Source organism: Delphinus delphis, chromosome 6, assembly GCF_949987515.2.
Source record: "Delphinus delphis chromosome 6, mDelDel1.2, whole genome shotgun sequence".
In the NCBI taxonomy this organism is placed as follows: Eukaryota; Metazoa; Chordata; class Mammalia; order Artiodactyla; family Delphinidae; genus Delphinus; species Delphinus delphis.
This window is the reverse complement of record NC_082688.1, coordinates 19,069,549-19,095,616: the sequence shown is the minus strand read 5'-3', so window position 1 is coordinate 19,095,616 and position 26,068 is coordinate 19,069,549. Positions and strand designations below refer to the sequence as shown.

Here is a 26,068-nt window from a genome sequence, read left to right as displayed (position 1 = left end):
TTTTCCCTTTCTTCTCATCAAGGGCAATGTTTTTAAGATCCATCAGTGTTGCTATAACAATAACCTAAACCATTCCTGTGAACTCTTGTCTGATATTTCATGGGTTTTTTTTTGAAAGGAAGGTTGTTTTCTTTTTTTAATAAACTTATTTATTTATTTATTTGTTTTTGGCTGTGTTGGGTCTTCGTTTCTGTGCGAGGGCTTTCTCTAGTTGCGGCAAGTGGGGGCCTCTCTTCATCGCGGTGTGCGGGCCTTTCACTGTCGTGGCCTCTCTTGTTGCGGGGCACAGGCTCCAGATGCGCAGGCTCAGTAGTTGTGGCTCACGGGCCTAGTTGCTCCGCGGCATGTGGGATCTTCCCAGACGAGGGCTCGAACCCGTGTCCCCTGCATTGGCAGGCAGATTCTCAACCACTGCGCCACCAGGGAAGCCCTTCATAGTATTTTATGCTGTGTTTCTACCTACTTTTACCTACTCATTTTCCCAGGAATGAGCATCAGAATTATTTTCCACTCCATCTTCCCATTTGCTCCAAGAAAGAAATACAACGATAACCATCTCCAGGTGTGTCCTCTGATGAAGCTTTGTGAGAATTGCTTGTGCTTTACACCCTAGAGGGAGATTGTCGGGTATGTGCAGATATATACCCAACAATCTACACATAGAGTAAGGAGTGGGGTAAGTGTTGCTAGTTTGCCTTCCAGGATGTCCTCCCACTGGGCCATTAGTTCCCACATCACTACTAGTTCGGTTTTGTGTTTTGTTTTTCTTTCACCTGCAAAAGTTTCCTTGAGCCTCTTTGGGTAATTATTACTATTATTGATTGTTTTGTAAGAACAGTTAACATGGGTCCTACCTTCCTAACAAATCTTTAAATATACAATACTGTATTGTTGATCACAGGCACTGTGCTGTACAGCAGAGCTCCAGAACATACTCATCTTGCATAACTGAACTTTATCCCCATTGAGCAACTCCCCATTTTCCACTCTGCCTAGCCTCTGGCAACCGTCATTCTATTCTCTGCTTCTGTGAGTTGGACTTTTTCTTTTTTGGCCACACTGCGTGACTTGTGAGATCTTAGTTCACCGACCAGGTATTGAACCCACACCCTTGACAGTGAAAGCGTGGAGGCCTAACCACTGGGCCACCAGGGACTTCCCTGAGTTTGACTGTTTTAGGTACCTCATATAAGTAGGATCATGCAGTATTTGTTCTTCTGTGGCTGGCTTATGTCATTTAGCATAATGTCCTCCAGCTTCATCCATGTTGTCATATATGGCAGGATTTCCTTCTTTTTTAAGGCTGAATAATATTCTATTGTGTGTATATACCATGTTTTCTTTATCTATTCATGTGTCAATGGACTTTCAGGTTGTTTCCATACCTTAGTTATTGTGAATAGTGTTGTATTGAACATGGGAGTGCAGGTATTTCTTCAAGATTCTGATTTCGGTTCTTTTGGATATATACCCGGAAGTGGGATTCCTGGATCCTATGGTAACTATATTTTTAATTTTTTGAGGAACCTCCATCTTGTTTTTCATAGCGGCTGCACCATTTTGCATTCCCACCAACAATGTATAGGGTTCCAATTTCTCCACAACCTCACCAACCAAGTTTATGGCACAGTATTTTTTTCCTTTTTTTTATTGTTTTTGCTAGTGCAAAATGCTTATAATTTTTCCTTTTTTTTATTGTTTTTGCTAGTGCAAAATGCTTATAATTTTTCCTAGGTTCAGAATGTCATTTGCATTTCTCTAATTGCTGCTGATCTTGCACATCTCTTTAAAGCTTGTTAGCTTTTGAGGCTTCCTCTTCTGAAGTTGACTGTTTGTATCCTGTTACCATATTTCTATTGGGGCGGCTTTCTGTTTCTTATTGATTTACATGATTTTCTGTTATATTTTAGATCTGAATCTCTTGTTCGCCGCTTATCTTAGAGCTGAGGAGTGCCCTTCAATTGCAAGTCTAGCCTCAAGATGTAGCCATAGAGTCTCAGAAAGAGAAAAATGACCTTGGGACTTGAGATAGAATAAACTGGCAGTGATCCTTTGTGTGACATGTACTTTCTTATGACCCCAGGGACTACTGGGGTTATCTTGTCGTTAAATGTCCTAATATCGGACTTCATTCACAGACTTCCCCCTTCATTACTTCCTTCAGTTATAGGCACCATATATTACTATCATTATTACTTTTATTACACCGATGAAAAATGTTTTGCTGCTGATGTAAAATACTCAAACTGATAACAAAATTATTAAAAACTACCCACAACTCTGCCACCTAGAAATGACTACAGTTATTCTTTTAGGATGTGTTCCAATCCCTGGACGGGAATGGCTGAGAAGATGTAAGCATTATTTTGACAAATGGTCCTCCCTTCCACCCCAGGGCTCTATATTAATCTCTCTTGTAGAACCTTCTACATCTTACTATAGTTATTTGTTCAGGGATTATTAGAACAAGAGTCAGTTGACTTATGTTTTAGCTCCATCTTGGATTTATCAAAGCTTCCCTTTTTTAAGAAAAGACTTTGAACATCAGGCTGGGGGTTTGGACTTTCTTCTGTAAGTGATTGGGAGCCATTGAAGGATTTGAGGTAGTGACTCATCCAAAATGGTTTTGGTAAAGGAAGTTCTTCCTGGAAGCAATGATACATGAATGTAATTGAATCAAAGTTACATTTATCAAGTACCGGGTATGGTGCTCAAGGTATTATCTATGGTATTTCACTAGATCTTTTCAGTACAATAGTATAGGGATGATCACCTCCAAGTTAGAGGTAAGAAATGTGAAACTCAGTGGGGTTAAGCAGTGTGCTCAAGGACACACAGCTGGTGTTGGATTATGGTGTCAAATCCAGCACGTTCCGCTAACTGGTTTCTTTCCAGGTACAGATGCTGGTGTGAAAGATATTTTAGCAGTCTAGGTGGGATCAATTCCCATTTAATAGTGAGAAGTTCAAGTGCCTAGCAAGCTGCTTTCTTAGAGCAGCAGCTTTGCTAATTGCTGGCTGTCCCCAGGGGTTTTTCTCTGTGACTCACACAGCAGGGGAATCCTGAGGGAAGCTCAGCTTTTACTTCTTGAATTGCAGAGTCCTGACCAACTGTGTGGTGATTGGAGATAGATATCCGAGTCCCTGCCAGCAGAGAGATTGAAGCAGGCATCTTGGGTAAGTCCCTTCTCTCTGGACCTCAGTTTTCTTAACCACAAAGGATTAAATGATCTCTGAAGTTTTCTTTCGTTCTAACACTCAAGGATCTCTCATGGTGCGTAATGTAGTGCTGAGTTCTGTGTGGAGCTTAGTAATGGTGATTCGTAGGAACTAAACCAGCAAAATATAATTACACACAAAACTGGTTGAAAGTAGGCTGTAGGCAGGGAATAAAAGATACATGTTCTTAGTTACATGTGGGAGGGACTATATGTAAGTTCATTCTTAGAGTCTGTTACTAGTGCCTTATATATGGGTGGCCAGACGGTTTTGTTGAAGGAAAGAATGAGCAATACAGAAAGGCTATTTGTCCCCTAATATCTGTCCTCCACCTTCTCCTTCAGTAATGCAGCACCTGAAAATTACCTGGAAACCGTAGCCCGGGACAAAACCTCATTCCCCAGACTTCCTTGTAGTTAGACATGGCCATGTTATTAAATTCTGACCGTAGGGTATAAATGGAATTAGTGTTGACATTTTTTCAGGAAATATTTTTAAAGGGAGGGGCATGATTTTCTCCTCTGTTTCTCCTCCTGGCTGGCTAAAATAAAATAGATAAATGGGTAAGATATATGGAGCTTGGATCACAAGCTGGAAGTCACAAAGCAGTAAGAGGGATGGAGTCTGCGTACCTGATGATATTCAAGCCTCTGGATAAACCTTGAACTGCTATGTTAACATGAGAGAGAAATAGATTTCTATTTTGTTTAAAACATTATTGTTATTGTTTTACTATATGTTGCAGTTGAACCAGATACAAGGGAACATTTTTTTAAAAGAAACACATGATTTTCATCATTTTTATTTCAAAGAACAGCTGATAAAAAAAATATTTGGAACACGGTTGTCATAAACCACACAATCACATATGGCAGATCTGATTTGGGGGATGGCTGGGGGGTGCCTGCCCAGCTGGCCAATAGTTAAGTGTAATCAGGGCCAGTAATTTTTGTATAACTACATACAGGTTTTGCTAGGGCAATAACTTGGATATTTTACACTAAGTTCTTAAACTAATCCTTTTATTTTCACGAAAACTTTTATATTTCTGTTCTTTACGTGAGGTTGTTAATATAAAAGCAATTTATTTTTGTGAATGGAGTGAAGTAGAGGAAAAAAATAAAGGTTCCAAACCATTTATTTCATAGGATGTATGTTTGCCACTGACTTAAAAAACACATTTGTCATATATTAAATTCATATGTATACAGAAACATTTGAAGGATAATGACAAGGAATTTTACAAATTTGATTAAAAAATATAAATCCACAGATCCAAGAAGTTCATCAAATCTCAAGCTGGAAAAGCACAGAGAAAACACACAAAACGCGTATTAATTAAATTAATTAAATTTCTGGAAACAAGAGATGAAGAGAAAAATCTTAAAAACAGCCAGAAAAAAATTATGTATAGAGGAATAAATGTATTAATCCAATTTCTCATCAAAGACTATGCATGCCAGGGACTTCCCTGGTGGCGCAGCGGTTAAGAATCTGCCTGCCAATGCAGGGGACATGGGTTTGATCCCTGGTCCAGGAAGATCCCGCGGAGCAGCTAAGCCCGTGCGCCACAACTACTGAGCCTGCGTGCCACAACTACTGAAGCGCGCGCGCCTAGAGCCCAACCTCTGCAGCAAGAGAAGCCACCGCAATGAGAAGCCCGCGCACGACAATGAAGAGTAGCCCCCGCTGGCGGCAACTGAAGAAAGCCCACGCAGCAACTAAGACCAAACCACGAAGACACAATGCAGCCAAAAATAAATTTAAAAAAGAAAAAAGACCATGCATGCCAGAAGAATAGAAAAACGTCTTCAAGATGCTGAAAGAAAAAAGAAACTGTAAAACTAGATTTATATATCTGACGAAAATATTCTTCAATATTGAAAAGAGAACAAAGACTTTTTCAGAAAAAAAAAAAGAGAATTTTTGGCTAGCAGACCTGGATTACAAGAAATGTTAAAAAAGAAGTTCTTCACATGGAAGGAAAATAAATGATGAAAATTTGGATCTATAGGGAGAAATGAAAAGCTCCAGAAATGGTAAATGTAACATAATTTTTAAATTTAAGTATATTACGTTTCTGTAAAAATGACTGATTACTGAAAGCAAAATCAAATCAATATATTGTGGATTTTAATCTATGTGAGAATAAATTTTATGATAAAATTTATCAAAGTACATGAGGAGGTGAATGGAAGTATACTATTACAAGGTTTTTAATTTATATGTGAAGTAGTATAATATTAATTGAAGGTAGATTGTGATAAGTTAGAGACGCATATTGTGAACCCTAGTGAACAAACAAATAAACAAAGAAGTATTGCTTATAACCCAATAGTGGAATTAAACTAGAAAGATAAAAAATATTCAATTAATCCAAAAGAAGACAGGGAAAAAGAAAAGAGGGAACAAAGAACATTTGGGCCAAATCCAAAACAAATAACAAGAAGGTAAATTTACCTAATTATATTATTAATTATATTGAATATAAATGGTAAACTTCCCATTAAAAGGCAGAAATCAGTCCAGACTGGATAAAAATGCAAGACCGACTGTGTGCTGCTTATAAGGAAATCACTTTAAACACAAAGACACGGATAAGTTAGAATTCAAAGTATTGAAAAAAGATGTAATGTGCACATACTAATCATAAGAAAGAAGAATTGGCTATATTAATACCAGACAAAGTAGAATTCAAAACAAAGAATATTATCAAGACTAACGAGGGACGTTTTATAGGAACATGAGGGTAATTCATCAAGAAGACATAATCCTAAACTACCCAATTAAGAGAGCTTTAAAATACATGACTCAAAAATGGACAGAGCAGAAAGAAGAATTAGGTAAATCCACAATTATATTTGGAGACTTTAATATTGCTCTTCCTACAAAGAGCTCTTCATGCTCTTCCTATGAAATGAGACAGAAAATTACTAAAGGTATAGAAGAATTGAACACATCAACAAAATTGACCTGAATGACATTTATCAAACACTCTACCCACGAGAGCAGAATACTCATTCTGTTCAGAACTCATGGCACATCCACCAAGATAGACTTGACTGTGTGCTGAACCATGAGACAGTTCTCAGTAAATTTAAAAGTACGGAAATCATGCAGAGTATATTATTTGACAATAGCAGAACTAAATTAGAAATCAGTAACAAAATGGTAATTCCTGAATATTTGGAAATTAAACAACATACTTCTAAATAATCCATAGGTCCAAAAAGATAATACGAAGTAAACTAGACAGCATTTGAACTGGAACATAGAGGGACATTTTACCTTTACATACTTACATTAGAAAATTAAAAGGATTGAAAATTAATGGTGTAATCTTTCACCTCTAAGCACTGTGTCATCTGTTTCTTACAAATTTTCATATGTTATACTATGGTCGTTCCATTCAAAATGTTTTCTAGTTTCCCTTGTATTGTCAACACAATATTGCATGCTGTGGGAAGTGACAGAGATCAGTGTCACCTTAAAGACCTAGGACATAGGGTTGGTTGTCCTTATCGCCATTAATTCATCAGTGTGGCCCCTACAAAGGTCAGATGGTTCCTGGAGGATGATCGAGTCTACTGCAAACTCAGCCTAGATGGAACTCTACTTGCAGCTGTTATACAAGATGTGGTGCCTTTAATAGGGTCATTAACAGGGTCTTAGATACATGGAATGTGGCCACTTGTATGACAAATGTGTTCTTTCCATCCCTATCAGAAAAGGGAGTGAGATACAGTTTGTATTCACTTAGAACATACAATAGTATACATTAGTCATGCCCCAGGGCTATCTTAGCTCTCTTTCCCTCTGTCATAATATATTCCGAGGAAGTCTGAACATCAGGAAGAATATCACACTTATATTCATGATGTCGTGATAATTGGACCACATATGTAAGAACTGTCAAGTACGTTAGAGGTGTTAACCACACATACACACTCTTCCTAGGGGGCAGGAGATAAACCCTAGGAAGATTCACTTTGAAGGGGCAGCGATTCCTTTTGACAGGAATAGGTACATAGGTCAGGTGTGGCTTTGCCTTTCTTGCCTGCCGGGCCTCGCCTGGTATCACTGTCTGGGAGCTTTAAGACTGTACCATTCACTGCCAGTGGATCCCATGTAACAGTGTGTCAGACTGGGGGAGGGGGGACCCACTTTACAGTTAAAGAGGCTTTGGAGATTCACTTATCATATCACATTCCACTCATCCAGAAATTGCCAACCTAATAGAGTGATGGAATGGCTTGTTGAAGACACAGCTGAGGCACTAGTGTTAGAATGATGTGTCATCTTCCAGGCTGCAGTGTATATTCTAAATCAATGATCTTTGTATGTCACTGTGCCCTCAAAAGGTAGAATATATGGACTGGTAACCAAGGGAGGTAGCAGTGAGAGTATCCTCACTTGGAGAATTTATGCATCCGTTATGGAAAATCTGAACACTGAGTGTTTGGAGGTCTTGGTTAACAAAAGGGAATACTTTCAAGGGAACATGGAGAGAGACCATTGAAATATAGTTTATTACTGTTTCCAGGGAGCTTTGGACTCCTTGTCCCAGGGGAACATCATGCAAGAAGAGGAGTCACCATCCTGATGAAGATAATTATTTCTGATAAGGAGGAGAAAGTGCTCAGTAACGGTAAGAAGTAATGTTTGGCCTCCAGGTGATCCACTTTGGCATTCTGCTGGTGTTCTTCTACCCCATCTTTTTTTTTTTTTTTTTTTTTTTTTTTTTGTGGTATGCGGGCCTCTCACCGTTGTGGCCTCTCCCGTTGCGGAGCACAGGCTCCGGACGCGCAGGCTCAGCGGCCATGGCTCACGGGCCCAGCTGCTCCGCGGCATGTGGGATCCTCCCGGACTGGGGCACGAACCCGTGTCCCCTGCATCGGCAGGCGGACTCTCAACCACTGCGCCACCAGGGAAGCCCTCTTCTACCCCATCTTGATAGTAAATGGACAAATGCAGCAGTCACAGTCTAAGGAGGGCAGGTGACCATGGCCTCAGACTCTTCCAGGATGAATGGGTGAATGGGTCATGCCATTAACTTCTAGCTGAGGGTGAGGGAAAATCTAGAATGCATAGCGGAGCAGTGAATGATGACTGACTTAAAGCCCCAAGACAAATAGCAGTATGGTCGGGGCTGTAGTTTCCCTATAAACCTTTTAGAATCCTGAAGGAATGGTTCCAGAACTAATATGAAGAAGTGGGTCCAAGCAGCACAGGCAGTGGACTCCAGCGGATGCTGTGATCTGCTGCCCTGATAATCATGGAGGCACCATCCCAGCCCTGGAAAGAGAACTAACACATAACCTTGCTTGTACCATTGCCAATTTGAGTCTATGTTACACCAGCCAAACCTATACTCTATCTATCTAGTGCAGTCCTAAAGCAGGTAATACCGTTGTCATGTTGGGACACGTAGGGTTGTTTAGAGGACACCAGGCTGTGAGGCTAGAGCTTTGCCATTACGAGTGAAGCTCTGCCTCGAGACTCAGAACTTCTCCTCTGTCTCCCCAGCTACCTGTCTCTGCAGATGCGTTCCTGTGGCTCAGGGCTCACCCCATAGTTTTCACCTAGTGCTTTGGCAGACATAACTCACTGTGGAGAAGAAGGTGGAAAAGAGCACATGGAGATTTTTCCCTAAAGGTTTCAGGTTTCAGTTTGAAAACGATTAGTCTTCCCCTCCCCCGCCCCTTTTTGAGAAGGTTTGAAATAATCTCTCAATCAGTTAATCCAGAATTGAATTGCTTTGTGACTCACATAGTTAATTTCACATCATTAAATGCCTCTTTGGAAATTTGAAGCTTTTCATTACGCCTCTGGTGGAAAGTAGGGAAATGCCAAGATAGTTCATAAGGAAATTCCAAGGGATGCCTCGGTTTCTAAATCTTCACGTGTCCTTCTAGAGCCTGGAGTGCAAAGAAGGTCATTATTTGAATAAGTCACATCATGTCAGGGTCACATTTTTCACTTGTAAAATGAGACACTTATTCTTAGGGCAAAAATGATCATCTCCAGTCAGAGGAGTTGAGTGAATTGGCAAAGATGACACAGTATGTGACAGAGATGTAGCTTGAGCAAAAGTTTGTTGAGACTGAGTCCAGTGGTCTGTCTCAGATCCATTCAAGGAGGCTGCCTGTAGCTGAGAGAAGCCAGAGGAGCTCGCCATGAAGTCACTTGACTGGAGTGAAGGGTGGCTGGATGAAGGCAGACTTGAGATGAGGCTGCACTGGGGGGGAGCTTCAGAGCAGAGCTTGAGATGGTCCAGAGTTGGACTTGAAAAACCAAGAGCTAGAACCTTCAAATAGGAATCAAATAAGAACCAGAGAATTGCCTTCAAAAGGTTCATGTCCTTTAGGCAAACAATTCTCTTCTTGGGATTCATCTGAAGGAATGAATGAATGAGCACCTGTACCCACAGGAAGAGCCAGAGAAGAATTCCTTGTAGTGTCAATGCAGTGGAAACAGCCTAGATGTCCAACAAGAGGGGATTTTTAAAATAAAGCGTGGCACAGTCGTATAGTGGAATATTGTGTGTCCAATAAAAGTGATGATGGGTTGCTCTTAATTTTTGGCTCATGGACGCTTTTGAGTCTCCAAGAACCGTAGATCTTCTCCCCATAAAAAGCCATATATGCACATACACATAAACGTCAACTTTCAATTTTAGAAGTCTCAATTTTCCTAAAGTCAGTCCATGGAACATTATGTTAAGAATCCCTATGTTAGATGTGTCTTTAATAACCTGGAAAGGTACTTGTGCACAGCATGATTTTTGCATAGAAAAACAGTTTACAAAATGGCATGTGTGAGATGACAACATTTTATTTAAAAAATGTAAATATCCTTCCAGCTATGCAGAAAAAAATCTGGAAGTTGGCAGTTGTGCAAGTAGAGTGCACAGGACAGAGCTCAGAGCTGTGAGGACTCTGGAGTTGGCCAGGTGTGTGGCAAATGTACCCAAGGGCCCCGTCTAATGTTGAGGCAGGTCTAGGAGCCTGGCCCTGCCTGATCTGAGGGCCCCTATCCCTGCTCTTGTAGGGGAGTGCAGTCCTGAATATTTACATGAGCACTTCTTCCTCCAGGTGCCAGTTCTTGAGAACCTGCAGGGCTCTCCTGAAAGTATGACATTGTGTCCCAGTTGTCAGAGTTACCTTGGGAAATGGGAGTGTATACAAGGGAGGGGGACAAAGATGGAGAGGGAGCCAGGGTCCATGTGAAGGAAGGATTAGTGAAAGATTCTAGGAGTCTCGGTGGAGAAGAGATGAATAGGATGGGCAAGGTCATTGTCTTCATGCATTTGAAGGCTGTCAAAGAGGGGATACAGTTTTTGTGCAGTAATTCAGTACAGTAATTCAGTAATAATGTATATTATGCACAGTGGCCTAGGCCTTGTGCCAAAAGCTGGAGAAATAGATGATGAAGTTTCTTTTCTGTAGTAGGGGAAGGTTGAGGATTTAACAAAACATTCCAGTATGGTCTGCTATGTGCTGTATAATAAAGATATGTAGGAGACCTCCAGGAAAACAAAGGAGCAATTGAACTACTCTACCTGGGGAAGTTGCAGTGGATTTTAGAGATGAACAGAACTTTTCCAGGTTTAGAAACATGACAAAGAGAATTCCAGGCAGGAAAAACAACATATACAAAGGCCGGAGGCATGAAAACCAGAGTGTGTAGGGGAGAGAAGAGGGAGGGAAGGCTAGAGATTTAGGTGGCTTCCAAGGAGTGAAGACTCTCAAATTCTTTGCTAAAACATTTGCACCTGTGCCGTGGGAGCCATAAAAAGTATCACCTGTCCCTCATCCTGTGATGGAACCAGGTCCAATGATGGCAGGTGCAGTGGGTCAGAATTGCCTTGGCAAAGAATGACTCTCCATTAGGCAGAGGCTGGTCAGGCCCTTCTTGGAGGTGGATCAAAGAGTGACAGCTACTGAATGGGGCATTTGACAGGACTTTATGATCTCTTCCACCCCTGGCCTCAGCTTTTCAGGGAGGTATATTTATGTATCTTCCTCTGTGAAAAAAAATGTCTTGGAGGTATTGTATATTTTTGTTTTCTAACTCAATAAACTTTTTATTGTCTTAATAGCTGGTGCCAGAATTCATCTATCGAGGGATTCTTCTTATTTGGAAAGCTCACATGTCAAGTCACTCTGAGTGGCAGGTAAGACTCCAAGAGGGTTGGTAAGAGCTCAAGCAAAAGAAAAACGGGCTAAGCTGTCCAACTTGGGAACCTAAGAGGAATTTAGAGATATGTCTCTATCTCTGTATCAATGAGGAAAAGGAGAAATCAGGGACATATAAGGGAGCCGGGGGTGGGGGGAAGGAGGGACTAGAGAGCTGGTCTGTGACTGAGGACTACATGGGGTAAAGGCAGAGCCACTGGCAGGTTCTGAGAGTCGCCATTGCTCAGGTTGGCTGGCTGAGGGGCCAGGTTAGGGCTGCAATGAAACCAGTGCTTTGCTCTCCACGTCCCTTGGTCTATGAGTACATGGAGGGAGTGCCTCTACCGCTTCCAGGTGACCCTGGGAAAAACATCCCATGGGAATTCCCTTGTGGCAGGGTGGCCAGAGGAAAGCTTCACAAGGAAGATCTTTAATGTTCAATTTGAAGTTGTTGGTATGTAACCCCTTTCCTATCTCCTATGTAAATCTTCAAGTAAGTATACTATACTTATCAGCTCTTTGTGCAAGATGCCACACGTGTGTGTGAAAGTGTATGTAGGAATTGAGGAAGGGCTGGATTTCTTGTCTGGTTTGTAGCAATGTGGAATAAACAGCACTTGAAAAATGAGGAACCCAGATTTGGAGACGTCAGAATGCAATCCCTCCCTGGAAATCTGCAGAAATCTTACAGGCTTTGCTTTTCCATGGAGCACGAAGTTAGTGATTTGAGTCAACTTTATCTGGATTTTAAAGGGCTGGAGGAAGCAAGTGACATTAGGATTATATTTTATTGTTTTGATGCCACCAGCAAGATGTCATTGATACTTTTATTTTACGACTGACTGTCTCTTGCTCAAGTAAACCGCTATTGCATCATGGGTAGTTTACACAGATCACTGGAGTTTTATGGAAGCTGTTTAAAACACCAATTATACGGGCAAATGGAGATTCTGATCTCCAGGATTCAAAGGAGAATAGTTAATTTATGCAATAGATCTTCTGGAATGTATTTTTATAGACTGTAATTGGATGAGCTCGCTGAGCGCAATGCATGGTATGGAAGAGTAAACAATTAGATGTCCTAAGTTCAAGACCCAGCTCTCATGCTACATTGCTGTGTGAGTTTGGGTACCCCCCGTCCTCTCTGATAGATAATTGCCCCATAATATTAGAATGTTAAACAGAAATGGTGCTTCACTACAATGCTGAACCATTATAAAGGATTACTAACAGTATGTACGATATTGTTCTAAGCCACTTTTTAAGTTGACTGCTTTCCAGAGGGTCCTCATGTTCCCTGTCCTTGCTTTCCTGTCTCCTGGTCCCTGCTTCTGCCCTCCTTCTTCGTATGTCCTGAGTGAACCTTTATTTATTTATTTATTTATTTTTTTTGCGGTACGCGGGCCTCTCACTGCCACGGCCTCTCCCTTTGCGGAGCACAGGCTCTGGACGCGCAGGCTCAGCGGCCATGGCTCACAGGCCCAGCCGCTCCACGGCATGTGGGATCTTCCCAGACTGGGGCACGAACCCGCGTCCCCTGCATCGGCAGGCGGACTCTCAACCACTGCGCCACCAGGGAAGCCCTGAACCTTTATTTTTTTATAATTCAGGGTTCCTTAACCTCTGCACACTTGATATCGTGGGCTGGACAGTGCTTTGTTGCAGGCGGGGGCTGGGCTGTCCCGTGCTTTGCAAGATGCTGAGCGGCGTCCTTGTCCTCTCCTCATTAGATGCCAATGACACTGTTCTCCCCCTTGAGATGGCCAAAAATGTCTCCAGACATTGCCAAATGTCCCTCTGGGAGCTAAACCATACACTCCCTCCTCCAGTTTGGTGAATATCCAAGTTTGATGATTATTAAATTATTGTTGCCAGTGAGAAGTAGAAATTGAGGATTCTTCCTGATTTCCACCCCCCTCCTTTCACACACACACACACACACACACACACACACACACACACGCACGCACCACTCAAACACATCTTCATCCTCTCATATTAATACAGATATTAATTCTCTAAGGCAGCCCACTGTGTGAGCATTCCCATCATGGGAGCAGGGCTCGGTGAGGATGGAGAGCAGTCTTTCCTCTCTTGGTTCATCCTCTGGTTTCCAGGGTGGATGGAGGTACCTGCACTTCTAGAGCTCAGTGATCAGGACTTGAAGCTGAGGCCCAACGTGACTTTATAATTTGTTCCAGAAAATTTTTCCCCAGAAAGATAAAGCTGCAAACCAGTAAATAACCTCATTTAACCTCAGCAGCTTATTCTGCTCAGGATGATTGAATGCTCACCTGGGCAAATATCACCTTTCTCAGGACAGTAGATTACTCAACAGGGCAAACACTCTTGCTCATCAAACAACTGTTTACTCATGAACACACCCTTCAGGACTTTCCTATCCTACACTGTTGACTACACCCTTGACCTCCCCTTTCTGAGATACACCAGAACCCTCTCAAGGTGATGTTCTCCCTTATGTGACGAGTAAAAACTCAACTTTGCCTGATAAATGGAGGTCTCTTTGGGGGAACTGGCAGTCCCCCAGAACCTGTCTACTTTTAAAGAAAGGGGTACCATCATAAAGCATGGACCCAGTGATGCTTACGAAAAGACCAGGAGGAAATTTTGAAACAGCAGCTTTTCGGCATCTTTGGCCAGATAAGATTCCTAGTCATGGTGTCCCCACACTGCACTCTGTAAGTAGAAAGGAGGTAAAAGTAGGATTTATGATTCTCCTGCCCACAGAGTGTGAGTGTAAGTGGAATAGAGTCAGGGTCACAAGTTTTGTTTTGTTTTGTTTTTTGTGGTTCGCGGGCCTCTCACTGTTGTGGCCTCTGCCATTGCAGAGCACAGGCTCCGGACGCGCAGGCTCAGTGGCCATGGCTCATGGGCCCAGCCGCTCCGCGGCATGTGGGATCTTCCCAGACCGGGGAACGAACCCGTGTCCCCTGCATCGGCAGGCGGACTCTCAACCACTGCGCCACCAGGGAAGCCCAGGGTCACAAGTTTCATAAGCAGAGAAAAGAAGGAAAGCACAGAAACACACATACACACAAACACACATACATACTTTGGAATTATGGAATATTTCGTTTTTATACTTTTCCATATTTAACATGTTTTTCTTAATGAAGATGTCTTCCTGTTCATCAGAATACTTGCTGTTTTAATTTTAGATGAAATAATAAGTTAATATAATTCTCTCCTAGCATATACTGGGATATCCAGGATCTTGGCTTCAAAAACTACTACAGAGCTGGGAGTGTATCATTTGTAGCAAGTGTTAACATGAAGTATGAATTAAAAGAATTGTGATTACTTCTCCTTTTTTTTCCCTTTGCATTTCTTTAACAATCTCATGGCTACTAATAAATGCACTTAGCAGTGAGATGGGATGGGTAACCTGTGGGGCATATGACAGGACACAATGACCAGGCACTAAAATAAGTCATACTGCTGATACCCAGAGACATGGATGGATATAAAAACTGCGGATACCCTTGACCCATTATGTCTCTATAAAGATGAACCCTCTGGGTTTGGCTTCACTTCTACTACTTACTAATTTTGTAACCGTGAGCAAAATGCTTCACTTTTTAGCTACAGTTTCTTTACCTGCTAAGGTGAGATACCTGTACCTGCCCAGTGAGCCTCATGAGTTTTTTGTAAAGACCAAAAGAGATAATGGATATATGCATGTTTAGGAGACAGTTCAAATACATGGTATTATGAGAATACCTCTCAATTTTTCAAACTGATATTAGCATCTATTAACATAAACTCCCACACCCAATTAGAATGCTGGAGCTATTCAGCTCGATGGGATTGCCTGCGGCAGAGATATAGGCGTTTGGGGATCTCCACCTTATCTTAGAGTACCATGGCCTCGCACAGCACCAGGGACCTGGCTGGAGACCCCAACTTGCAGCCTAGTTCCCCCAGGGCTGCGTGGGTGATAGGTACACTCGCTGAGAGCATCCCTTGGGGGAACGTGTAGGAATGCTTGCCACAGCTACTCACCATCCCTCATGCCTAGCCTGTAATCCACAAATTGGATTTTCCAGGGTGGAATCAGAGGAATGCAGGAATGAGGGAGGAAAAGATGGATAAACACATCTCCTGCATCCACTATTTACTGTGTTCCCACCACCTTCTGGTAAGTGTTATCTCATAAAATACCCAGAACTGATATTACTAGTATAAAGTCTGTGTGATTGTACCCATGACAAGCTTCAAGAGTTTACGTATTTTGCCCCAGGTCACAGAGCTCATCAATAGCAGAGCAAGAATTCGCATTCACCTGCATAAATTCCATTCTGCCTTACTCCATCTGAGAAGGAGAGCCTTCTGGGATTTGTAGATTAGCCCCGTCGGGTAGGACAGCATCAGTACTAGAAGTGAGTTCCGTTAATATCAGACAGTTCCTAGAGCTAAATGCTTTCAGCTTTTTTTTTTCCTCTGCCACTTCCATATTTTGATTCCAAGGATCAAATAATCTAAGAATGTCATAATCCAATGTTAATTCAATGAGACATGCATGAAATTCACAAAAATAGGTAAATTTTTTTTTTCTTTTTTAAGGCTATCTTTGGATGGTGGGTGAGGATGGCTTTAGGCAATGGCTTCCCACTTTTTTTGACTTTCGAAATATGAACTGGGGAAAGTACGTGAAAATAGAGTTTGATAGACTGGAGAAAAGGTTTTTCTAAAATCCCTACAACCTGTGATGGATATGAATAAGGTCACACTCATTATTGCTTGTTAGCCTACATTCCCACTAGAAGGAAAGGAAGTATTTCCTTTTCTTTTCTTTTTTTTTTTTTTTTGCTGTACGCGGGCCTCTCACTGTTGTGGCCTCTCCCGTTGTGGAGCACAGGTTCCGGACGCACAGGCTCAGCGGCCATGGCTCCCGGGCCCAGCCGCTCTGAGGCATGTGGGATCTTCCCGGACCAGGGCACGAACCCATGTGCCCTGCATCGGCAGGCGGACTCTCAACCACTGTGCCACCAGGGAAGCCCTCCTTTTCATTTTAATACTCTTGCCACTTCTCCAGATTTTCTAGGAACCTTAGATACTTACTCAGTTCTAGGAGAATCAGTTCTTTAATAAATTTCAAGCCCAGAGAGAAAACTGGGTTCTGAGCACCTGCTTCTTCCTGCCACACAGGGAAGCTGTTGTAGATCAGCCCTGCAGAGCCCTGTGGCTAGTTTTCCTGTCTGCAGTAATGTGCTTGCTGGTCCAGGTCCTTGTCCAGGCTGAAAATCTTACTTGGTCTCCAGAGTAATGGTTCTTTTTAATTACATTCTTAAGCCCAGGCAGTTTTGCCCACCTCACTTCACTCTGCCTGAGTACTGCACTTGAACCAGCTTTCCCTGTGTTGCATGCTAGCTTGTGTTTCCTTTTCCTAAAGGTAATTTTCTTCCTGGTGTCTGTTGCCTTTCCCTGGACCTCTGATCAAATCTCAGTGAGCAGCAGTGGAGTCCTCTTGTCACTTCTCTCCCAGAAGACCCACCCTGTACCCCTTATATAACTTGACCCCTCTTTCTCAGCAAGCTGCCTTGTATACAATTGGTCTGTGGAAGTAACAGCTCTGGCGCAATAATACAAGATGCAGTTCCTGACTCTCCTTGCCCCTGAGTATCACCTACATTTACGTAACTCAGGGGTCCCAGAAGGTGTTTTTTGTAAGCAATTTCTTTTTCCATATCTAAATAGAAGAATGACTAGCATAACTTTAAAATCCATCCCTTCAACAGACACCCTGTTTGGTGTCTTGACAGGCACCCTATTGCTGATATATTACATGACATCCTGAAAAAGAGCTTGGGGTTTGCAGTCTGAGCAAAATCGGGCTGTGAAGCCTGGCTCCCAGTCATCACTTGTGTGACGAGGTTATTGTTAACTCAAACCAGGATTCTCTCTCTTGCCTCCTGTTTCTGCCTCACCAATCCAGCCTCCATGCTGCAGACTGCTTCTAGGACTGATTCGTCTAAATCACCACTCTGTGTAATAGGCTTTAAAAAATCCCCTCTTTTATATTCCAAGTTCTCTGTATTGATCAGCCATTCCTTCTGTAGTTTAGAAAAAAAGAATAAAGGAATGCATAAATGAAACATGATGGCATATCCTATAGCAATTAAAACTGAATGAACTAGGTCTAAATACGACAGCAAGGGCAAATCTACAAATCACTCCAACGAGTGAAAAAACCATGCTGCAAATACGTTCTGAATGTAAATATGTCCTATTTATGTTCAATTTCAGACATACGAAGTATAAAATAAGTTGAGATTTGAAGGATCCAGTAGGTAGTTTTCCCTTCCCTACCAGAGTTCAAACCCATCACACTCCAGGGGCCTCGGGTGGAACGTTCTGTGTAGCCTCTGGAAAGACCCTTCATTTGGATTGAGGTTGGGGGAAGTGCGTTCCCCTCCCCTCCCCTGTGATGGGATGAGGATGAAGGAAACCAAAGCACCCCGGCAAATGCTTTCTCTATAAAGGCTCCAGTTCTTTGATCTCTTCATCCTCTGGAAGAATGAATTGCAAGCCCTTTCTTAAAGCCTGCAGGTGAGTGACGGGGTCAGTCTGGCCACCTGCCCTCAAGTCTTGACATAGAATGTTCATGCTTCAGAATATAAGGTATTTGATAGGTACTGCTTTGTAAGTGGTCTTTGTGGGGGGTTTTCTACACAAACTCCAAGGTAGTAGTAGATGACGTTGTTCACACTCTTGTACATTTCATTAAGGCCCAAAGGTTCCACAATCAGGCCCCAATGCTGTTCGTTCAGTGCCTGGTTCTTCTGTGCCCAGCCCTGTACTGGGCACTCGGACATGAACAAGCCCAGGTTCCTGGCTTTGGGGGTTTCAGGGCTGGTTGGAATTACCTTCCTAGTTAGTTCTCTGCAACTGTCACCCGCAAACAAGCTAAGAGTCATCAGAGCGCTGACTCACCAGTATGTAACCGCGTACTTCCCCGCCTTGAGGCCTTTGCCGTGTGTATCCCTCTGCTTGCAGTGACTTTTCTTCCTCCAGTGAACACACGCTCACCCCAAAGGCCAGGAGACCTTTTTTGATTCCCAGTCTACCACATCTCTCCCATCCTCACCCTCCATGCTTCCTCTGTGCCCTTCTAGTCCTTCTCCCAGTGCGCCTGGCGTTGGCTTGAGCTGTGCGTGTAGCTGTCTCCCCCACTGGATTGGGAGCTCTGTGAGGGTAGAGCCCTTGGCTTTTTCATTTCTGTGTTTTCAAGATGCCCGATGCAGTGACTGGCACCTGGTAGAATGGAGGACATCTGAGTGCACTTTGCCATGAGCTATGTGGCCCTCAGTGCATGAAGCTGCCTCCCCTCCTTCTTTGGGGGGTCTCAGGAAAAGTGGCTGTCCAGATGTGTGGAAAGAGCAGTGGGCAAAGCATCATGAGGCTTGGATTTTTCTTCCTGCCTCTCAGCCTCCTGGTCCACGGGCAGTCACTTTCCCTCTCTGGGCCTTGGTCTCCACTTCTCAGAAGGGGGCTTGTGTCTCACTGCTCTGAACATGTAAGAACCTGGTGTTATTTGCTGTGCTTCTTTCAGATCAAACGTCCCCTGTATCTGTGTCTCTTTCTTTTCCCCATCCTTCCTCTTAGATGCGTAATAAACCAAGAGTTTACAGTAAAATCACAGGAAGAGCTAAATGATGTGTTCTCTTCAGGAAAGTACCTGGTCCCCCAGGTAGCCAGCGGCTGCCTCAGGAACCCCGAGCCTCCCTGAGCTGTGGCTCCCGAGGACTTTCAGTGTAGACCCGGCAACCCACCTCGAGCCTTTGATGTGGCTTTGACAGGGCATGATGCAAAGGCAGCCCTGATTCAGAGCTGCAGAAAGCCTTGCTGCTTTCTGCCACCAGCCCCGGGGATCGAACAGTGGTGGGGGACAGTCAGGGCAACGGCAGAGAGCAAGACTCTCAGTAATCACACCCACCAGATCCCCAGACTTCAGGCGGGACCAACCTTTTTTCCACCAGAGCTCTCCTAAAGAGGGAAATAGACATGCCCTTAGGATCGGTTTGCACCCTAAGAAGCCAGGTGGTGCTCAGAGGAAGCCCCTGGAGAGACGACACATTGAATAATCAGCCCCCGAATCCTCGGAGCTCTCGGTGCTCTTATAAAGAACCAAGGACTCTCCAACGTGCTTATCCATGTCTTCTCAGTAGAAATAAAGGAAATGGAGGAGCCTGAAGATATCGTTTCTACTCATGGCTTTCGTTCAATGCATTCATTCATTTATTCACTTACTTAGCAAAGACTTGAGGACTTATGCCATACATGGCACTGTGCTGGCACTAGGGACACAATAGTTTTAGATAGATAGATAGATAGGTGATAGATATGTGGATATTGATATGGATATAGATAGGGATGTGAATGTGGATATAGACAAATGGAGATAGAGATATTGACTAGACCCTTGCAAAGCTCAGAATCTGGTAATGGACACAGGCATTATACAAACAGTGGCACCAATAATTGTGGTAACTGCCTGGGGGAAAAGACCCGTGAGCCACAAACCTACAAAATGGGGGCCTCTTGATTTCTTCTGGGGCTCAGGCAAGGCTTCCTACGTAGAGTCATTTGAGAGTTGAGCTCCAATGAAAGGAGACCACCCTCCCCCAACCCCCCTACCACAGACACTGGTCAAATTAATTGTAAAGTGGGTTCTGGAGTCAGACTACTTGAGTTTCCATCTGTCTCCACTATAAAGTAAGTAGTTTTACAAAGTCATCGAGGACCCAGGCTCCTTCCTTCTGCCCTCGCATCTGCAGCTCTAGAATATTGCTTTCAATTTCAGGTGACAGGATGGCTGCTCCTCCTATAGGCGTCACAGCTGTTTTCAGGTGCCAGGAAAGGAAAGACCAAATGCCAAAGGGGGCATTTCCTTCCAAAGAGGTTAGCCACAAGCTCCAGCCATTGGATTCTGCCCATGTTTCATGGGCCAGAACTGGATCTTACAACTACTTCTAGTTGCAAGAATGTCTGGGAGGGGGCGGGGGGATTTTGAACTGGGCACTTTGCCTCATTGAACCAAATCAGAGGACACTGGGTGGTAAACTAGCTGTGTCTGCCTCCACCTGCAGGGAGCCATCCTTCATACCCATCTGTCTCTGCTCCACTTCCCTCACGTGAGGTTCTCATCCTACCACCGCTTGGTGGACCAAGCATGCACTGTGCTTTCCCATCCCTGTGTTCTCTCCAGCTGAAACGCCCTTCCCCAGTCCACCTGTACCAATCATATTCTTCATTTAAGACCTGTGTCAAGTGGTGGAGGCAATGAAATTCTCCTGGATCTACCCGCCTTGTCAAGCTCCTCCTTCTCTAAACCTCCATGGAACCTCATATTGTCTTCTTGGGGTCTAAGGAGTGGGTGGGGAGGGGGAAACTAAGGCTTTGGAGACAGACACACTCTGTGAAGTCACTTTTCAGCCTCTCACTAGCTTTATGAATAATTTTGGCAAGTTACTTAGCCTTCTGAAGTCTCTTAGTATCTGTAAGAAGGATATAGTAGTCTACACTTCAGGAATATGAGACAACTCTCATAAAATGACTTATGCCCCTGCCTCTCCCCCGACCACCACTTTTATTACATCTACCACCCACCCTTTCTCTGAGGCAAAGATGCTAGGCAACCTACGGGCCTGACTTTCTATCACTCTTAGTGATCATCTTAGTGATTATGCATTAAGAAATGACACCCTTGTTGGTTATCACTTCTGTCTAGTCTGCAAGGGTACTCATGGCCCCCATAGCAATTTCCTGGCCTCCTGATGTCTGAGTTCCCCAGGGGCCGGTGAGCAACACCCTAGACGTGAATATCTGCCCCATCAACATGGAAATTCTATCTCAGCAGCCTTGCCACTGGTTTATATTGGTAGGTCAGATAAAGGGCATTGCAGGCCGTGTGTGGAAGGGGGAGGATGTGTGCATGTACGGAAGGAAAACAGCCTGGTTCTAGTCATGGAACTGCCTCTTACTCATTGTGCGATTTCCTCAAGTCTCTGGCCCTCTCTGGCCTCAGTTTCCCACCTGTAAAATTTGATAGTGGGAATCAGTCCCTAAGCAGTGTCCACCTGGCTCAACCCTTAGGTCTAGAAGTCTGTTTCAGGGAAGTCAGCTTGGCTTCAGATACCCCATGGTGCTGGGGAGGGGTGATTGTTGGTTGTGGGTCATCCTGAACTAGAGGAGTTCAGGATGTGTGTGTGTGTGTGTGTGCGTGTGTGTAGGAGTAGGGGGACCAGGACCAATCCAGGGGGCTACTCAGAGGATGTGTGACATCAACCTAGAAACAGCCACTGAGAGTTCAGTACCACTTGGAATTCTTGAAGGCACGCTAGACAGTCTTTGTAGATTATCCTAAAGTCAAGCAATTAGCATTCATTGCATGCCTACTGTATACACATATGATACTGATATGAGTTTTACATTTAGAGTTATATTTTTATAGGGATAGTTGAGCTATATACTCTGTCTCAGAGCATAGTATCATCATTGGAACAACAGCCTCTTGTTACATTTTTATTTTATTAATATTAGTTTCTTCCTTGTACCCTTGATCCCCTCCCTTATCCTCCCCCCACCCCATCATAAGGATATGTGTATACTTTTTAAAGTGTGTAGTAGTCACAGTGAATGTGTAAGCTTTTAATTTATACATATATGGTGCCATGATATATATTTTATTCAGTTTCTTCTCCCTTCACTCAATATTTTATTTTAAGACTCTATCCACCTCCATGATGTACTTGTAGTTGACTTTTCTAACTGCTACATAGTATCTCTGTGGACCCACTACACTGTACTCTTCTATCCCGCCAGGGGTGCTAAGTGTATTGCCTCCAGTTCCCAGAAGCAGTGAGGCAAGTCTTGTCTGCTAGGGTACTCATTGCTTTTTCCCAGGTGCTTTTTAAAGGCAGATACTTGCTGCTAACGGAGACAGCTTTAGGTGCTGCGTAGCGTAACTGTCAGCAACATGGACTTATATACTATATTTCATCATGAAGCTCCTATCAGTTTAGTGCTAGTAGGTCATTGCTAACCCTCTTTGCTCACTAAATTTCTCTTTTTAAATAGATTAGGAGCAGGTCTCAGGCTAACATATTTGCAGGCAGCGTGCTTTAGCTGAAATTTAATTCTGTTGGAAATTCAATTACAGTGTAATTTAATAAAATCTATTCATTTAAATTGTTCCTTCTATTTTTAATAAGCAACCTAGTTTTTTAAAGAAGTGACATTCCATATATAATAGAATCTAAATGCTGCTGGTTATACAAACATCATTATTGTATATTCCATTAAGAAAGAAATATCATTCTACTAATTGACCATCATACACCATTGAGTATAAGCATGCTGCTTTCAAAGATGTTAAAATGTGAACAAACAGGCATCTGTTTTTGTTTTCTTTTACAAAGAAGGGTAGTTGGGTAAACAGGAATGTTGATTTAATGGAAAAAAAATGAACAGTAAATAATTGACAATTCTGGAGTTAAGTGAATTTGGTAGAAATGAGATTGCTGGTGCCAGAATGACTGAAGCTTGGGAAACACTGAATTATCTCACGTGGGTGGTCCTCAGACCAGCTTTGTAAGGCAGGCATGGTTATTCCTGCTTAGCAGGCAGGGAGAAGTGGTCTTCCCCAGGCCACAAGGTTAAGAGTAAACTTCTATTCAGGCACATACGGCAAAAGTCCCAGCCTCCAGGTACTAAGAGTCCATCAAACTTGTGACCTGGTTCCAGGGTGGCTCTCTCCTGCCCCTCCTTTTTGAGAAGTCTTGAGGAGTGCCTAGATCTTGGCCATGTCCTCCCAATCTTGAGCCCTTCAAAGCACCTGAATGCTTTCATGTTAGCAACCACAATCACTCCCGCCTGAGTATGAATTAGTGTGTGTTCTGGTATCTTTCTCACAATGGCTACATTATCAACAGAGAAGTCAGATGATGATGAGTGGACGTTTCTGATATTGAGATATCCACTAAGGGATGTATATTGAGGGCAGAGAATATTCTAGTAATAGCAGAGGTAGTTGTAGTAGCAGTAGTAGTGGTAGTAATGCTTCATTAGTTACGAGTTTTTTTCACTTTTATTTTTATTTGATTCTTACCACCATCCTGAGTAGATATTATCCCCATTTTACAGGTGGAAAAACTGACAATGTTAATTTGCCCAAAAATCTCACAATAACTGGTAGAACTGTAAGTAGATCTGTGAAGGAACTGCCTTTTTCTCTTTTTTAAATTAAACTGTTATTTTGAGATAGTTGTAGATTCACTACTATTAGAGATAAGGTAGACCGGTCCAAGAGATCTGGTGTGTTACTGGATTTATCACTTTTCCCCATTGGTAACATCTCACAAAATTGTAGCACCATGTCACAACCAGGGTGCAGACGTTGATATAATCAAGATGTAGAGCGTTTCCACGGGTCTGTCCCCTGGTGTTGCCCTTTTATAGTCACATCCACCTCCCTCTCCTGCACCCCATCCCATTCCTGACTCCTGGCAACCACTGATCTGTTCTCCATTTCTATAATTTTGCCATTTCAAATGTGTTACATAAATATCATTATACCGTGTACAACCTTTTGAGGTTGTTTTTTCACTCAGTTTAATCCTCTGGAGATTCACACAAGTCAAGTCGTTCAGTGCATCAATAGTTTGTTCCTCTTACCCCTGAGTAGTGTTCTGCGGTTTATCCATTCAGCTTTTGGATGGGTTGTTTTCAGTTTCCAGCTATTACAAATAAGCCTTCTGTGAATAACCTTGAACAGGTTTTTGCGTGAACATAAGCGTTCCTTTCTCTGGAAGAAATGCCCGAGTGTGATTACTGGGTTTTAGGGCAGTTGCATGTTTTTTTTAACAAGAAACTGGCAGACTGGTTTCCAGAGTGCCTATGCTGTTTACATCTCTCACCAGCAACGTATGTGACCCAGTTTCTCTGCATCTTCACTAACATTTGGTTTTGTCATTAATTTTTATCTTGGCCAATTTGATAGGTGTGTAGTTATATCTCATTGTAGTTTTAATTTACTTTTCCCTAATGGCTAATGATGTTGAACGTCTTTTATGTGCTTGATTACCAACTGTATATCCTCTTTGTTGAAACTTTGCTGCTTTTTTTTTTTTTTTATAGGAACATAGAGCCACTGAAGCATGCTGTATTCCTGAAAGTCTTTAGATTGCTGTCTGAGTAACACTCTTGAGATGCATTTTATTTTTATTTTTTAAATTTTTTTTTTGCGGTACGCGGGCCTCTCACTGTTGTGGCCTCTCCCGTTGCAGAGCACAGGCTCTGGACGCGCAGGCTCAGCGGCCATGGCTCACGGGCCCAGCCGCTCCATGGCATGTGAGATCTTCCCGGACCGGGGCACGAACCCGTGTCCCCTGCATCGTCAGGCGGACTCTCAACCACTGCGCCACCAGGGAAGCCCTTTGCTGCTTTTTTTTTTCCCCTAAATACCCTTCCATTTTCCCCAGTATTCTGTCTTTCAAAAAATTTAATTTTGTAGGTTGTAACTTCATATGCCATTGTTAGAAATAATACAGAGATCAATAATAATAATATGAAGAACTCAAAAAGTGGGCAAAAGATTTGAAAAGACATTTCTCCAGAGAAAACATACAGTGGCCAATAAGCACATGAAAAGACGGGCAACCTCGTTAGCCATTAGGGAAATACAAATGAAAATTACAGTGAGATACCATTTCACACCCACCAGAATGAACATAATAAAAAAAGAGAGAAAATGACAAGTGTTGGTGAGGATATGGAGACACTTGAACCTTCCCACACTGCTGATGGGAATGTAAAATGGTGCAGCTGTTTTGAAAAACAGTCTGGAAGTTTGTCAGAAGGTTAAATGTAAACATATAATTCAGCAATTCCATTGCTAGGTACACGTTTAAGAGAGTATTTATAGTAAAAGTGTCCATACTAGCCGAAAAGTGGAAACACCCGTATGTCCATCAACTAATGAATAGATGATAAAATGTGGTGTATGCATACAATGGGATACTGTTGATCAATAAAAAGAAATGAAATATCGATACATGCCACAATAAATGCTAAGGGAAAGAAGCCAGTCACATATTATATGAAATATCCAAAACAGACAAATCTATAGAGACAAAAAGTAGACTAGCAGTTTCCTATGGCTTAGGGGTATGGGGGCGTTGGGGAATGATAGATAACAGAGGCAGGGTTTCTTTTTGGGAGATAATTAAAATGTTCTAAAACTGTGGTGATGGATAGATAACAGAGGCAGAGTTTCTTTTGGGGGGATAATTAAAATGTTCTGAAACTGTGGTGATGGATGTAGAACTCTGTGAATATACTAAAAGCTGTTGAACTGTACACGTTACATGAGTGAATTGTATGTTACATGAATCATACCTCTATAAACTTGTCTTTTCTTAAGGAAATAGTATGGAGAGATTCTGTGTATCCTTTACCCAATTTCCCCCAATGGTAATATTTTGCAAAACCATGGTATGATAGAATATTGACACCAGGATGTTGAGATTGATACAACCCGCTATGTTATTTAGATTTCCCCAGATTTACCTGTACTTCTCTCTCTGTCTCTCTTTTTCTCATTCCCTCTGTCTCTGTGCCTCTGTGCCTGTGTGTGTTGTTCTATACATTCTA

The 26,068-nt window shown here is 42.7% G+C and overlaps 1 long non-coding RNA gene across 1 annotated transcript in view; it reads left to right on the top strand.

Annotated features, from left to right (window-relative positions):
- LOC132427124 (uncharacterized) overlaps positions 1–26,068 on the top strand; it is a 227,101-nt gene that overhangs the window by 41,221 nt on the left and 159,812 nt on the right. Inside the window, exons 2-5 of the long non-coding RNA XR_009519810.1 lie at positions 3,099–3,176; positions 7,762–7,866; positions 11,320–11,394; positions 15,463–15,554. This is a non-coding gene — a long non-coding RNA (uncharacterized lncRNA). The remainder of the gene's footprint in view (positions 1–3,098; positions 3,177–7,761; positions 7,867–11,319; positions 11,395–15,462; positions 15,555–26,068) is intronic.